At 32.2% G+C, this 15,656-nt stretch overlaps 1 long non-coding RNA gene across 1 annotated transcript in view; it reads left to right on the top strand.

Annotated features, from left to right (window-relative positions):
• The first annotated feature begins 4,754 nt into the window (after positions 1-4,754).
• Positions 4,755-15,656, top strand: part of LOC122139586 — a 20,574-nt gene continuing 9,672 nt past the window's right edge. Inside the window, exons 1-2 of the long non-coding RNA XR_006156409.1 lie at positions 4,755-4,902; positions 13,789-13,880. This is a non-coding gene — a long non-coding RNA (uncharacterized LOC122139586). The remainder of the gene's footprint in view (positions 4,903-13,788; positions 13,881-15,656) is intronic.

Raw genomic sequence — 15,656 nt, 5'->3', positions numbered from 1 at the left:
GGTTTTACTATGGTACGACTCCAAAAAAAAAATTAATATGCATATCCATTAAGTTACAAAAACATTTTTTTCTGAATGTTCCCTTGACGTTCAAACGTTATACTGATTATATGAACCTTAAGGGAACATTCTATTTTATCATTTTGCAAACATTAAGGAAACGTTACTTTTGAATGTTTTCCGAACGTTCTAAAACAAGTAGCAACGTTTAATAAACATTCTTAAAGACCAGATAACTTTGAATGAACGTTGTATTAACATCACTCGTTCATAACCTTGCCAGAACGTTCTGAAAGCATTCCCTATTAGCTAAGATATATATTAAAGCGACAGTTAACCCCAAAAAATGAAAATTCTGTCATCAGTTACTCACCCTCAAAATTGTCCCAAACCTATATGAGTTTCATTCTTCTGATGAACATAGAAGAAGATATTTTGAAGAATGTTGGTCCAACCAAACAGTTTTTGGTCCTAATTGACTTCCATAGTATGGAAAAATAAATTACATTTATATACCATGGTGATATTTCCTATATATTGTCTAAAGGTGATTAAAATGCTGCTGATTGACGTGGTATATGTACAAAGAAACCATGATCACTGTGGAACTATTAGTGTCATTCACTGAGATCCCACACTAACTCAGAAAGATCAAAGCAGCTGATGTTTTGATTGTGTTTATGCAGGTGTCCCCTAAATTAAGTGCCTTGGTATTACCATAAGAATGTAACATTTGAATATAATGGGATGCTTTTGGAAACCATGCTCTTCTTTGAAGTGCCTTATTATAGTATAATTTAAATACTGTGGTGTATTCTGTAGCACCATAGTACAACCAAAGTACGTTTTTGTAAGGGATGTGTTTGAGGCTTTTCATGCATGAATGTGTTTGAGGATGTGAAGATTAGACTGACATCTACTGGGGGGAAACTCGCTGTCTCTCTGTGTCTGAGTAACCAGAAGCTCTATTAATATTTGTTGTTTGGGCTTCGGTTGTTAATTGCCTTATATCTGTAGTTGTGCACGTCAGTAGCATCCCTCACTGCGTGTTAAACATGTTCATACATGACATGCACAACATACCCAAGCGATGCAATTGCATGGTGTTTCTCAGCATTATAAGTCTCTTTTTAACAATGTTGTGTTGTGTTTGTTTAATGAGAGCGGAGAGTAAGTGCTCGAGAGTTTGATTAGTAGAAGACAGTGCTGTTAGTTTAATCTCTGTGTTTAATTAGTGTCTTCTGCATTAGTTCACATGCCAATTTAGCCCTCGCTGTCAAGCTACTGCCATCCACTCGGCATATACGTACATCTATACTGCCACAATCCACTCGGAGAAGGCAGGTTTTAATTGACAGCTGCTATTAGAAGAGCCTCTGTTCCCGCAGCCACGGCTCTCATTTAGCAAAGGAGCAGCACACAATACACGCATACAATCAGCACGGCTCCTCTCGCAGCGATAGCTTTGTCTGCAGCCCGAGAAAAGAGGCATATAAAGTGAAGGAATGGGAGACAGGCAGAGAGAAAGACAGCCTGGAGTGATTGTGTGATTGTCTCAGTTTAAATGAACTGTCCATCAGCCGCCTGTCACTCTCACTGGGGGCTAAGGGACCAGCCGGGGATCAGGACAAATACAAATCAATGAGAGGAATTTGGGACCTGTTACTACTGCGTTTTTCTGCCAGTGTGTGACATGTAAGACAGTGTTAAATCTTTACAAAATTAACATTGTTTAATCTTACTGCCCATATTGATCTGACAATGTACAGTGATCAGACTTAAAGTGATAGTTCACCCAAAATGGTATTATGATGGTATAATGACCAATAGTTCTGTCAAATAATATATATATATATTTTTTTTGAAGAAGAATATCGGTAACCAGACAGCTGACGGTAGCCATTGATATCCATAGTGTGGAAACAAATACTATAGAAGTCAATGGGTACCGTCAACATTCTTTAGCATATCTTCTTTTGTGTTCAGCAGAAGAAAGAAACTCAAAGTGTGCATGAAGATATTCACCTGATCAGTAAGCAACCACCTAAAACACCCTAGAAATGACATAGCAACACCCTAGCAACCTCCTCAAACACCCCTAGCAACATCCTTGTATTGTAGTTTGTATTGTATAACACCACAGCTAACAAAAATATATTCTAAGAGTGTTTTGCTATCGATCTCATTAAGTTATGAAAATGTTATTTCTGAATGTTCTCTGAACGTTCAAAATGTCCAGTTTTTAAAATGTTTTTTTTCTTCTTGATTATGTGAATATTCCAATGTATCATTTTGCGAACATTATGGTAACGTTACTTTTGAATGTTCTCTCAGTGTTCTGAAACAAGTAGCAACATTTAAAAAATGTTAGTTGAATATTCAGTTAAAATGTTTCAGCGTTCCATAAACAGTGTATAGATAATGTTTTTGTGTGAATGTTTTGAGAACATTTTAAAGACCACATAACTTTAAATTACCATTCTATTGAAGTTACTGGAAGATTGTTTGTTTGTAACGTCGAGAGAACCTTGCTGGGATATATATTGAGAATATTCAGTGCTCTCTCATCTGTTTCAGGGCCGTTAATGTCTTCCTTACTCACTAATGTCTTTCTCTCGGTGTGAACAGATCCCTGGGGAGCCCACATGCAAACCTGCGGACAATCCTCGCAGTCCATCAGGGGGTCTCTGGGGTCTCTGTGAGTCTCTGATGTGTTCAAGTGCAGGTTCATTCTTGACTTTTAGTGTCAGTAAACAGTGCGCTGGATTAGAGGACAGCCATCGATCTGACCACCGTAAGAGAGAGAGCATCAACACACACATTCACCGAGAGACACACTCCAGCTAAACTGGACATTATAACATTAACAGACCGCTGAATGCCACCAATTGAATGAGTTTTTGTCAGGAAGAATAGAGCTGCGTTGTATCTTGTGACCCTGTAGCACAAAACCAGTCTTAAGTGTCAGTTTTTCGAAATTGAGATTTATACATCATCTGCAAGCTGAATAGATGAGCTTTCCATTGATGTATGGTTTATTAGGATCAGACAATATTTGGTCAAGATACAACTTTTTGAAAATCTGGAATCTGAGGGAGCAAAAAAATCCAAATATTGAGAAAATCGTCTTTAAACTTGTTCAAATGAAGTTCTTAGCAATGTATATAACTAATAAAAAATTAAGTTTTGATATATTTACGGTAGGACATTTACAAAATATCTTCATGGAACATGATGTTTACTTAATATCCTAATGATTTTTGGCATAAAAGAAAAATTGATAATTTTGACCCATACAATGTATTTTTGTCTATTGCTACAAATATCCCCCAGAGACTCAAGACTGATTTTGTGCTCCAGGGACACACATATATATATGAATCATGTTAGCTGGCTTCATTGAGCAAACAGATTTCCTTCTGTTATTTTCACACTTAATTATACCTGTTAAAATGTATTATACAAGCTTTTGTTACTTTCACTCTTCGTTTTATAGCTCTGTAGTAGCAGTATTTCATCTTTAAGTGAATGGTGCATTAGAGCTGCTCCATTTCAGCGGCTCAGTACTGTCATCACAAGATGTTTTCCTGCAATAATGCAGGGCACCACTCGTTATACATAAATCTAAAACAGCGACGAACATATTTTCTGGAAATATGTCAAATATGTCATCTGAAATGTACTGCGACTGATATTCCAAAGCGACTCTTATGATGCAAAACACTCATAAAGCCAGCAAACCATGTGCACGCACACATTTGTGTTGGTGTGGAATGAGAGAGAGACACTGTGGCCTAGTGCATTTCACACAGGCTGCTAGTTTCACTTCCGCTTTAAATAAAGTCATGCATGCTTGACGTTTAAAATAAATGTTGTTTATAATAAATGCCCCTATAATTTTTGTATGTTTTATATATACGATTCAGTTTTAATCCAAATGATGCATGTGCCAAGTGAGCGAACAGCAGTCAAGATCATGCAACAGAAGTGTGCTCGCTCTCTCTCTTTCTCTCTTTCTCGCTCTATCTCTCTCTCTTTACTGTCAGAGTAACTTTAGTAACTTGTGCATTGTTTTACGTGCTTTCCGACCAAACTACAAACTTTCTAGGCCCGATACCGATACTAGTATCCATGCATCCCTGTTTAAAATGTATTTAAAATGCTTTTTCTCATGTGAATGTTAAGGGAACATTTAATTTTTGTAATTTTGCAATATGAATAATATATATAATGCAATATATATAATAATTTTATGTGTTTTTTTATATATATATCACAAAGAATCTCATAAAAAATATCTATCAGTAAAAAAGTTTATTCATCTTTATCCAGGAGCTGCAGAGACATTATTCAGATTCATACTGTAGTCTTGAGTGTGTATTGCATCATTCTGTGCTGCTGAACTGAATACCCACAATCCTTCAAGGCACAAAGCTGGACCCAAACAGAAACGAAGAGGAGCGTTTGTGAAAGCTGCAGTCGTGCCGCTGTTTCAACAAACCCCCGTCAGTGTTCAGTATTCATAAAACTGGCACAAAAGGTTCAAATACGTGGAGAAATCATGTTGAACCTTCTTCACAGAGGAGACAGAAGCTCCTGTCTTTCCTCTCATCTCATCACCACAACATATTAATCAATTATAAAAAAAGAAGTCTTATAAAATAACATGCATATTTATTAACTAAACACACACACACACACACACACACAGAAGAGCTTCATAACCTCCAGCGATGTGTCTGTTTGTTAGGTGTGTGATGATGTGTGTATTGTCTCCAGTCCACAGGCCTCCAGTCCGTCTCTTTCCTATGGATAACATGGGAATGAAGGAAAATTCTGGAACATCAGGGATCAGAGAAAAATATCAAGAGTTTCTAAACCTTACAGCAGCATCAAGCATTTGTGAGTAGCACACTTATAAATGTATAAATGTCATTTGTGACCCTGGACCACAAAACCAGTCTTAAGTGTCAATTTTTCAAAATTGAGATTTATACATAATCTGAAAGCTGAATAAATCAGATTTCCATTGATGTGTGGTTTATTAGGGTTGGAAAATATTTGGCTGAGATACAACTATTTGAAAATCTGGAATCTGAGGGTGCAAAAAAATCTAAATATTGAGAAAATCATCTTTAAAGTTGTCCAAATGAAGTTCTTAGCAATGCATATTACTAATCAAAAATTAAGTTTTGATATATTTAGAGTAGGAAATTTACTAAATATCTTCATGGAACATGATCTTTAATTAATATCCTAATGATTTTTTGGCATAAAAGAAAAATCAATAATTTTGACCCATACAATGTATTGTTGTCTATTGCTACAAATACACCCCAGAGACTCAAGACTGCTTTTGTGCTGCAGGGACACATTTAATTATATAGCAAAATATCAAATCAGGTGTCTTGATTGTAAATAAAGATGCACAAACTTTGCAAACAGTGTAAATCGGGTTTGAACTGCTGAAACACTGAAGATGAAGACAGTGTTTGTTAGCGGATGAGAACTGGCTTCATACATCCACTAAAAATCACCAAATCTATTTTTTGTCATTTTTATTGTTTTTTTTATTCTCTCTCTCTCTCTCTCTCTCTCTCTCTCTCTCTCTCTCTCTCTCTCTCTCTCTCTCTCTATCTATCTATATGTTTTAGTTATTTTAGCACTTAAACTAAACAAAAAGTAAAAATGTTGCCTTGGAAAAAAGCAGAAATCAAAATAAATTTTAAAATAACTTTTTTTTTTTTCAAGTTTTTTGTTTGTTTGTTTTTGCATGGCTTTAGTTTTGGTTAACTAATAACTCTGCTGTGCAGGAGTTTATCATGAAGTTAGACAGCTGGAAGACTTTCGTCTCATAACATTAATCTCTCACACACACGGCGGCTTGAATTTGCCCTTCTGCTCATTTTTCATGGACTAAACTCTGGTGTTTAACTGCATTTCGATATGACTGATGAAACACCGGCTGTGTGTGTGTGTGTGTGTGTGGGTAATAACTCGAGCCACTGCTTCAGCAACATCAGCACAAACAGTACTGAAAGAAACGCTTATCAGCGGAGCACAAACACACACACTCTGCTGCATGTGTGTGTAAAGTGCTCTTTGTTTCAGGCCTCTCATGTTCCATTAGTGTTGCCATTGTTTCTGCTAAATGAAAGCTGCTCGTGCACCAGGGACACTCGCACACTAACTAGTGCTCCCTGGATATCTCATCTCAACATGTTAATTGAGCCGAATGCTGATTTCAGAGCCGTATGAGGTTGTTTTTCAGGAGTGACTGTGATAATGAGAGCTGGCCGCTGGGTTTGTACTGTCATCATATAGCTGTGAACATGACAAATGGCTTAAAATAACCAAGCTGGACATCACTAATGAGTTTTATTGAATGCAGCAGAGATGTTTGAGCTGTTAAAGGTGAAGTGAGTCGTTCCTAAGCTGCTCGTATGATTGTTTTGTCCAGCTCAGGTCTATTTAAGGCAAGTCGGCCCATGTTCATAACACCCTCGAGCAGCTTCTGCATTCATTCATATGAGTACAGCTCCTCCTGCTTGAATGGGGAAAGACTGAAATATACGGAAATGTTTGTGCAAATGGCATTTCAGTGATTGGTGGGACTCTCATTCATACACTGAAAAAAATTGGTGTAGGGTTTAATTAATTTTTTAAGTACTAGAAATAGTATTTTTTGTTTTGTTTTAGTCACAGCTTAGAAAAAAAATTCAGTGTGTATATGTAAGTATATATACAGTAATAAGAAAATAAATGTGTGTGTGTTTTTAAAGTACACAGTGAAAATCGGGTGCAGCAATGCATAAACAATCTCTAAATAAAAATAAATAAATAAATAAATAAATAAAATGCAAGGCATTTACATGGACACACAACTCCTTACAAATATATAGAAATAAATGTAAAAAAAAAATAAATAAATAAATAAATACAGTGCACAGCAAATTCAGGTGCAGCAATGAATTATAATTAAAAATTAAAGTAATATAATTAATAAACAAACAATATGCAAGGCCTAGACCCAAGACTCCTAAAAAATAAATAGAGATAAGTGGTAAATATTTATATACATAAAAAATAATTAAAATGCACAATACAAATCAGGTGCAGCAATATGCAAAAGTATAATATAAAAATGAAAATAATGTAAAAATAAATAGATAAATAAATAGAAATAAATGTTACATAAATGTAAATAAAAGAAGTGCACAGTGAGAATCAGGTGCAGTAGTAAGCAAAGGTATAATATAAAATGGAAAATAATTAATAAATTGAAAAAAGTAAGATATGTGTGTATAATATATAGAAATATATATATATATATATATATATATATATATATATTATATATATATATATATATATATATATATATATATATATAAATTATAATATAAATTAAGAAAAAGTGCAAAATGAGGTGCACCAATGTGCAAAGCTATAATATAAAAATTAATATAATATATAAATAAAACAAGCAAAAAATGTAAGGCCTTTACTCAGAAACATGACTACTTAACAACTATATATTTAATTGTTATAGATACAATTAAATAAAAGTATTATAATAAAAAATAAGTAAAGTAATAAGTACATTATGTACACACAGAAGAGCAGATCTTTGCAGAAGTGTTTTAAAAGAACTGCTCATATTTTCAGTCAGTGTGGATTTGGGTCTCGTCAGCGTTTGCTCTCGTTGGTGACGGTCTTCTAACGAGCAGAAACATTAAATCACGAACACAGCGACACCTGAAACAGCCTCAGAAACTCTGCTGAGTATGAGCTCGTATGTGGATAATAATGCTGGGATGTGTTCAGAGTTACCCACAATGCACAGCGGCATGAATTAGTAATGTGGATTACCGTGATACTGTTCGCCGCTGTTATTTATGCTGTTGTTGTGTTTGTCATGTGGGAATTATTACTATGAGCTCATCTTTCACTGTTTTTGGTTAGCGCTGTCCATGTTTGTTCATTATAATGGAACGGATGGTGTATTTTCACAATGCACTGACAGCTCGCTTCCACTCTCGTTCTCGTATGTGAAGTATGTTCATGTCAGAGCTGAAATCTGTTCATTAATTCATAATGAAGCGAGTGGAGTGAGTTAATGTCCAGTCAGTCCATCCAGAAGCGTCTCCTCAGGGAGAAGAGCTCCGATCGCTCAAATCAAGAGGAATTAGACAGCGGTGTGTGTCTGTCAGTCTTAATTATAGAAAAAAGCTGATATTTAAATAAAACAATAAAAGCTGATATTTAAATAAAATATAAGAAATATTAGTATTTACTAAACCATTCATTAGCAACTAACTGAAGTGTACTGATGTACTAAAATTACTAGAACAAAAATTTGAAAGTAAAATGAATTCATGCTTAATAGAAATATTTGAAAACTTTTTTTTAATAAATGTTAATAAATAGCGTAGTTATCATGATTGAAAACATGGTTTCTGCCACAAAAAAATAAATAAATAAATATATATATATATATATATATATATATATATATATATATATATATATATATATATATATATATATATATAGTTAATAACTTAGATATTGATATATATATATATCTATATATATATATATAAAATAATCTAATGCAGTAATGCATTAATTATTAATATATTAAATCATTTAAATTTTATAATTAAATATAATTTAATAATATATTTTATATTATTAAATATATGTAATAATAATATATTGCTATATTATAACAATAATGCATTTTATATATATATATATAAAATTTCTAATTAAATTGTATAATTAAATATAATTTAATAATTTAATTACATATATTGTATATATTAATATAAAGTAATTATATATAATATAACAATATATAATATATATGTTGATATTAATTTTAACCTAATTCTAGTGATTTTATTTTAAAGTTCTTTTTAGGAATTGTTTTACTTGATTGTGTTTGTACTTTTTTAAAAGTAATGCCATTTTTATCTTTTTTTTATGTAGGCTAATTACATACAATAATTTGGTTGCCTTTATACATATATATATGTGTGTGTGTGTGTGTGTGTGTGTGTGTGTGTGTGTGTGTGTGTGTGTGTGTGTGTCTCATCAAAATTAACTGAGCTGCAATACACATTTTTCTCTATACTCTTTCTGTATTGGCAATCCATTCAGGAGGAACATAAGAGCTCTTGAGCAATGACAGAGCAACATCTGAGCAGCAGACTCCTGCAGAAGTTTGAGCTCTGTGCACAGAAACAGAAGCTTCTTTAAACTCTGACAGACCAGAAAGAGAAAGAGAACTTGTTAGCGTGTTGTCTCAGTGATAGTTCATTGGCTAATTAAACCACATTGACAGTAAAGTCTTAAAAACACTTCAGTGAGTTGTAGCCCAGCAGGGTCATCTGTCTGCAGACACACACACACACACACACACACACACACGTGTTCTGACGTTCAGATTCGCCGTCAGAACGCACTGAAGCTGTGAATCTCCAGCTGACCTCATACAAGCCGTGATCTTAATTAACTGCACAAACGTCCAGATTTCGGATTCCACGTTCACTCATTTAGTTCTCTGTTAGCTGAACTTATACTGAAGTTCGGAAGCTGCTTACTGTACATAGACATACTGTAGAAAATGATGCTGCCATGTGAGAATTAATCAGCTTCAATCAGTGGATCTATAAAGCACAATAAGAACATCAAGTGCATCAGACTTCATTTCGGTTGCATTTCAGTAGAATCCCAGAATGCATTGCAGCAAGCTCAGTGATGGGTTTCATCCAAACTGAGTCAAGAAAATGTTGGCCTTAAATATATTTGATATTTAGTAAGTATCAATAAAAGTAGCTCAGTCTAATTGATTCATCATATTATTTAACCAAATATGTGTTAAATGTAAATTTTTATTAGGAATTAGTCAACAAGTCATCCAATAACTGAATCATTTGAGAGGTTGACTAGTTTTATCAGTTTTTTTCCTTATTTATTTTTATTTTATTATTATTATTATTTTACATTAAAATTATCACTAAAACTTAAACTAAACCTAAATTAAAAAAAATTAACAACTAAATAGTATATAAATATTAATTTTGCACAGTAAAACACATTTGTTTTAAGATATGTCAGGATAAAAATACTTATTTTAAAGTTTTAATAAACATGTTTTTATGATGTTTTTACATAAAAAATAATAATATTGTATTTATTTGTTTGTAAGTTCCTCTTTTTATTTATTTATTTATTTATTTATTTATTATTTATTTATTTTATCTTTCATATTTTTTGTTAAATAAAACTATTCATTATTATTGTTCTGATATTTAAGTTGAATTAAAGTATTAAATTAAAGTTAACTCAATTCAAAACATTACCGTGTCAACTAACTGGAATAAGTTAAGTTAAAGTACTAAAATTGCTAAAACTAAAGTTGAAAAAAATAAAAAAAATAATTAAAGCCAAATTAAATATTTTAAAAAAAAAAAAAAAAAAAAAACTAATAAAAATGAAAAAAGGGCATGACTAAAATTACTAAACCTTAAAGTAAAATAAAATAAAAACTGAAAATATACAAATAAATTTTAGTTAAAAATATTAACAACTATAATAGTATGTAAATATAAATTTTGCACAGTAAAACACATTTGTTTTAAGATGTCAAGATAAAAATACTTATTTTAAGTTATAATAAACATGTTTTTTTATTATCTTTAAGTGGTTTTACCTAAAAAAATATATTTATTTGTTTGTAAGTTCCTCTTTTTATTTATTTATTTATTTTATCTTTAATAATTTTTATTAAGTAAAACTATTACTAAAACTATTAATTATTGTTCTGATATTTAAGTTGAATTAAAGTATTAAATTAAAGTTAACTCAATTTAAAACATTCCCGTGGCAACTAACTGAAATAAGTTAAAATACTAAAATTGCTAAAACTAAAGTTGAAAAAAAAATTTTTTTAATCAAATTAAATATTTGAAAAAACAAAACAAAAACTAATTAAAAAAGGGCATGACTAAAATTACTAAAACTTAAACTAAAATAAAAAAAAAAAACTGAAAATATAAAAAGAAATGCTAATTCAAAATATTAGTAATTATAATAGTATATAAATAATGGTAAAATAACACTAGTGCTTAAGCTGTTAGACAGTTTGCACAATAAAACGTGTATTTAAAATGTAAACAAAAAATAAACTTTTTTAAAAGTGCAAAATAGACTTATTTTAAGTTATAATAAAAATGTTCATGATCTTTTTATAAAAAATCTTTTTGCAATCTTTGCATTCTGTTTTGTTGTGTTTTTGAATGCAAAAATAAGTCTAATACAAGCGCTTTGCACGAAACGCCATCAGAAACATCTAATCAGGTTACTTGAGTAGTTCTTCATCTAAACCCAGCAGCTAGTTGGTGATGTATTTTTGCAGATTCCGAGTATTTTTATGCTTGTGGGAGTACAGGGTCTGGTGGGAAGCTTCGTCGTCCTGGAGTTTCAGACGTTTCATGCATTAGGAAGCAAAATTATTCGTGTCTGAGTGAGACAGACTCATCAGAGAGCAGCGCGGCTCTCAACGGGAGCCAATCAAAGCGCAGACGTCAGTGTGTGTGTGTGTGTGTGTGTGCTCCAGTGCTTCCACTGACTGTCCAGTGAGTTTGAGACATGAACCCGTCTGAGGTCACGCAGTAACGAAGCGCTGGTGATTCACGGATCTCTTAATTGCAGCACATATCTGTAATTCAGAGCAGTGACATTAAGCGTCAGGTTTTGGAGCTAAAGGGAAATTAGTGTCTGTTATTAACGTCTGCGTGGGACAGCAGCGGCGCGGCCTGAAGCTAAAGCTATGTCTCCAGTCTCTCAGCCTTAATCCAAACTTAACCCTTTGTTACCTGAAAGATTACCAGCTGGAAGATGGTCTGAATTAGCTGTTAGCATTCCCATGTCCTGCATGCTGCTATCTTTACTCATAACCACTCAAATCTGGTAAATATACAGTAATATAATGAAATATATTTGTTTGTGCATGCATTGTTTAATTTATGCCTTTTGTTTTTCTCTTGTAAAGCAACCTTCAGTTTTTTTTGTTTTTTTTTAAGAAAGGTACATTGTGGTGTACAATTATGTGCCTAATTGTGTTAAATGTGCACTTGTAGTGTGCATTAAATCTCATATAAGTATATTTTTTAAAAACTGTACATGCATATAATATAATATTAATTAAATGAAAGGCCACTTAAGTGTAAAAGAGAGACACTCATTACTATGTTTCTTAAATACACTTTTAAAAAGTGCATAATGATTTAAAAAAGAAAAAAAAGTTATAATAATGAAAAGTTAATTGTTTTTCTTTAAAGTACATTTTTCATTTTTCATAATATTTAGTTCTTTTTGACAAATTTGACTAGTTTTTTATCAATAATCTTAATTTTTTAAAGAAAATTCAAAGTATTAATTGGATAATTAATACTTTGACTATATATATATATATATACATATATATATATATATATATATATATATCGATATAGATATAGATATATATACCCATACAGTACAGGCCAAAAGTTTGGAAACATTACTATTTTTAATGTTTTTGAAAGAAGTCTCTTCTGCTCATCAAGCCTGCATTTATTTGATCAAAAATACAGAAAAAACAGTAATATTGTGAAATATTATTACAACTTAAAATAATTGTTTTTAAATTTATTATACTTTAAATTATCATTTATTTCTGTGATGCAAAGCTGAATTTTTAGGATCATTATCACATGATCCTTTAGAAATCATTCTAATATGATGATTCATTATCCAAAGTTGGAAACAGTTCTGCTGCTTAATATTTTTTCAGAACATGTGATACTTTTTTAGGATACTTTGATGAATAAAAAGTAAAAAAAAAAAAAAAAAAAAAAAAAGAAGCTATGTTTTTAAAATATAAATATTTTGTGATAACAATATACACTACTGGTCAGTAATTTGGGGTCAGTAATTTTTTTTCTTTCTTTTTTTCTTGATAAAAAGTGATAGTAAAGAAAATATATTATTAGAATATATATTATTAGAATTTTTTTTTATTTTGAATAAATGCAGTTCTTTTTACCCTTTTAATTTATCATCAAATATATTAGACAGCAGAACTGTTTCCAACACTCATAATAATCAGAATATTAGAATGATTTCTAAATGATCATGTGATAGACTGGATGTTACATGTGACACTGAAGGCTGGAGTAATGATGCTGAAAATTCAGCTTTGCATCACAGGAATAAATTATTTTTTTTAAAGTGTATTCAAATAGAAAACTATTATTTTAAGTTGTAATAATATTTCACAATATTACTGTTTTTTCTGTATTTTTGATCAAATAAATGCAGGCTTGATGAGCAGAAGAGACTTCTTTCAAAAACATTAAAAATAGTAATGTTTCCAAACTTTTGACCTGTACTGTGTATATATATATAAAAGGTGAAAAACAAAGTTAAAAAAACTTTCCCATTATTCTAAGTTATAATAAACATATTTTATTATGATCCTAAAAGTATAGTAGTGAAGGTAATGGAAAACTGTTCTTTATTTTTATAGTTTCTCTCCATCCCTTATATAGTGAACACATACTGCATTTTCTCTGCAGTGAGTAGTTAATGTCTACAACTTTGTTCCCTGTACAGTCAGTCAGTCAGATTGGATCTTTCTCAGAAGCTCCTATGGGCGTCTGTCTGAGACTCAGACTAATTATGAACGCTCCTCCAGTTGCATTCTGGGTAACTGTCAGCTTGTGTCATATGCAGGTTGTGATGTCAGTCACCTTTAACTGTGAACGGCCCTCGGTGACGACGACACGAGCGCTCACTGGATTGAGAGACGTTCGTCTGTTACCATGGTAACAATTCACATATGATTTTACATTGAAAGACACTGTTGTAGATAGTAAATGTTATGGGAAGCATAACTTATATTATCATTATATACACTACCATTCAAGAAATCTGGGGTCGGTAAGATTTTTTTTTTAAAGAAATTAGTTTTATTCAGCAAGGATGGATTAAATGGATCAAAAGTGAGTTACAGTTAGATTTCCATTAAAATAAATGCTGTTCTTTTGAACTTTCTATTAATCTGTGACTATCTGTGAAAATCTAATGCATCACGATTTCCATACAAATATCGTGCAGCACAACTGTTTTAACATTGATAATAATCAGAAATGTTTCTTGAGCATATTAGAATGATTTCTGAAGATCATGTGACACTGAAGACTGCAGTAATGATGCTGAAAATACAGCTGCGCATCACAGAAATAAATTACAGTTTAACAGATATACACATAGAAAACAGCTGTTTTAAATAGTAATAATATTTCATAATTTTACTGTATTTCTTATCAAATAAATGCAGCCTTGTTGAGCAGAAGAGACTTAAAAACTTTTGACCGTTAATTATACAGTAACTTCCATCAATGTGCTGTTACTTTACTAGATGATCAGACTTTCACTTGCTACAGTAGCTTATAAAATTCTCTCTTTTTTAATCAGAATGCGTAAAATATTCTGCAATCAAAAGGTTTGAAAGTTTCTCTCTCATGTAGTAAACGTGTTTGTGTTTGTGATGTTCTGGATCTTCTCATAACGTTCATTTGTCTTGAAATGTAGTGATTAGATGCAGATAGTTTGTGAGAAATCTCGATTAACGCTGAGATGAGGTGAATGAAAGAGACCTGAATGAAAGCTCGCTGCAAAGGTTTGTTTGTTAATGCACACCTCTCCATCCGTCTCTTATCATCATCTCCTCCGTGCCTCCGTCCTGCTCTCCGTAACACCGTGTGCATGCTCTGCGGTCTCTCTCTCGCTCTGCCTGTCTCTCGCTGCTCCTGAGTGCTTTTTAAATAACATCACCTCAATTATAGCACACAGACGGGCCGCTCTAAAAGCCCGAGCCGCAGTCAATCGCATGCTTACAAGAGACACACACACTTAACACACACTGAGATCGAAGGAAACACTCTGTTTACTGTCTACTGTACTACATAGGCAGCTGCCTTCTGAGGGAACAACCGGCGCTTCATTTGAGACACTTTCAGTCGATGTCAGTGAAGTTTGAACAATGCATAACTGTAAAGCCTAGCATATGAAATAATAGTCAGAAAATCTAAATGACAAAATCTTTAAAAAATAAATTGCATTTGTTTTATGTTTCGTATCATATTTGGCTTTTATGGCTCACTTGATACAGTAGGCTTCATACGGTTAATACCGGCATAAAAAGCATAGCTAAATATTAGGTGCAATACTGTTTTTTGTCTCTAACGCATCTTTAATTGAGATTGTTGCAATGCATTCTGGGATCTCCTTATACAGTGATAATACATGTGATGCATTTAAATATAGTCTATGTAGGTAGCTATTACTATAAATGATCAATAGATGCTTTATCCTTCATTACAGACACTTTTCCACATTAATGAACAAGCGACACAGTTCAGTGATCGATAACCAATCACGAGTGATGATGTAATCAATAACCCGTCCTCTATCATGTGACTCAATCTTAGCACGTTTGGCACTCGTGGGCTGCTTAAAATCCTGCATCTCTTCTGTTCACATCTACATCAAATCAAAACCAGTTAACCCTTGTGCTGTGATGAAGATCATAATTGTTT

Source organism: Cyprinus carpio, chromosome A4, assembly GCF_018340385.1.
Source record: "Cyprinus carpio isolate SPL01 chromosome A4, ASM1834038v1, whole genome shotgun sequence".
NCBI lineage: Eukaryota > Metazoa > Chordata > Actinopteri > Cypriniformes > Cyprinidae > Cyprinus > Cyprinus carpio.
The sequence above is the reverse complement of the archived record's forward strand: the minus strand, read 5'-3'. Positions and strand labels throughout refer to the sequence as shown.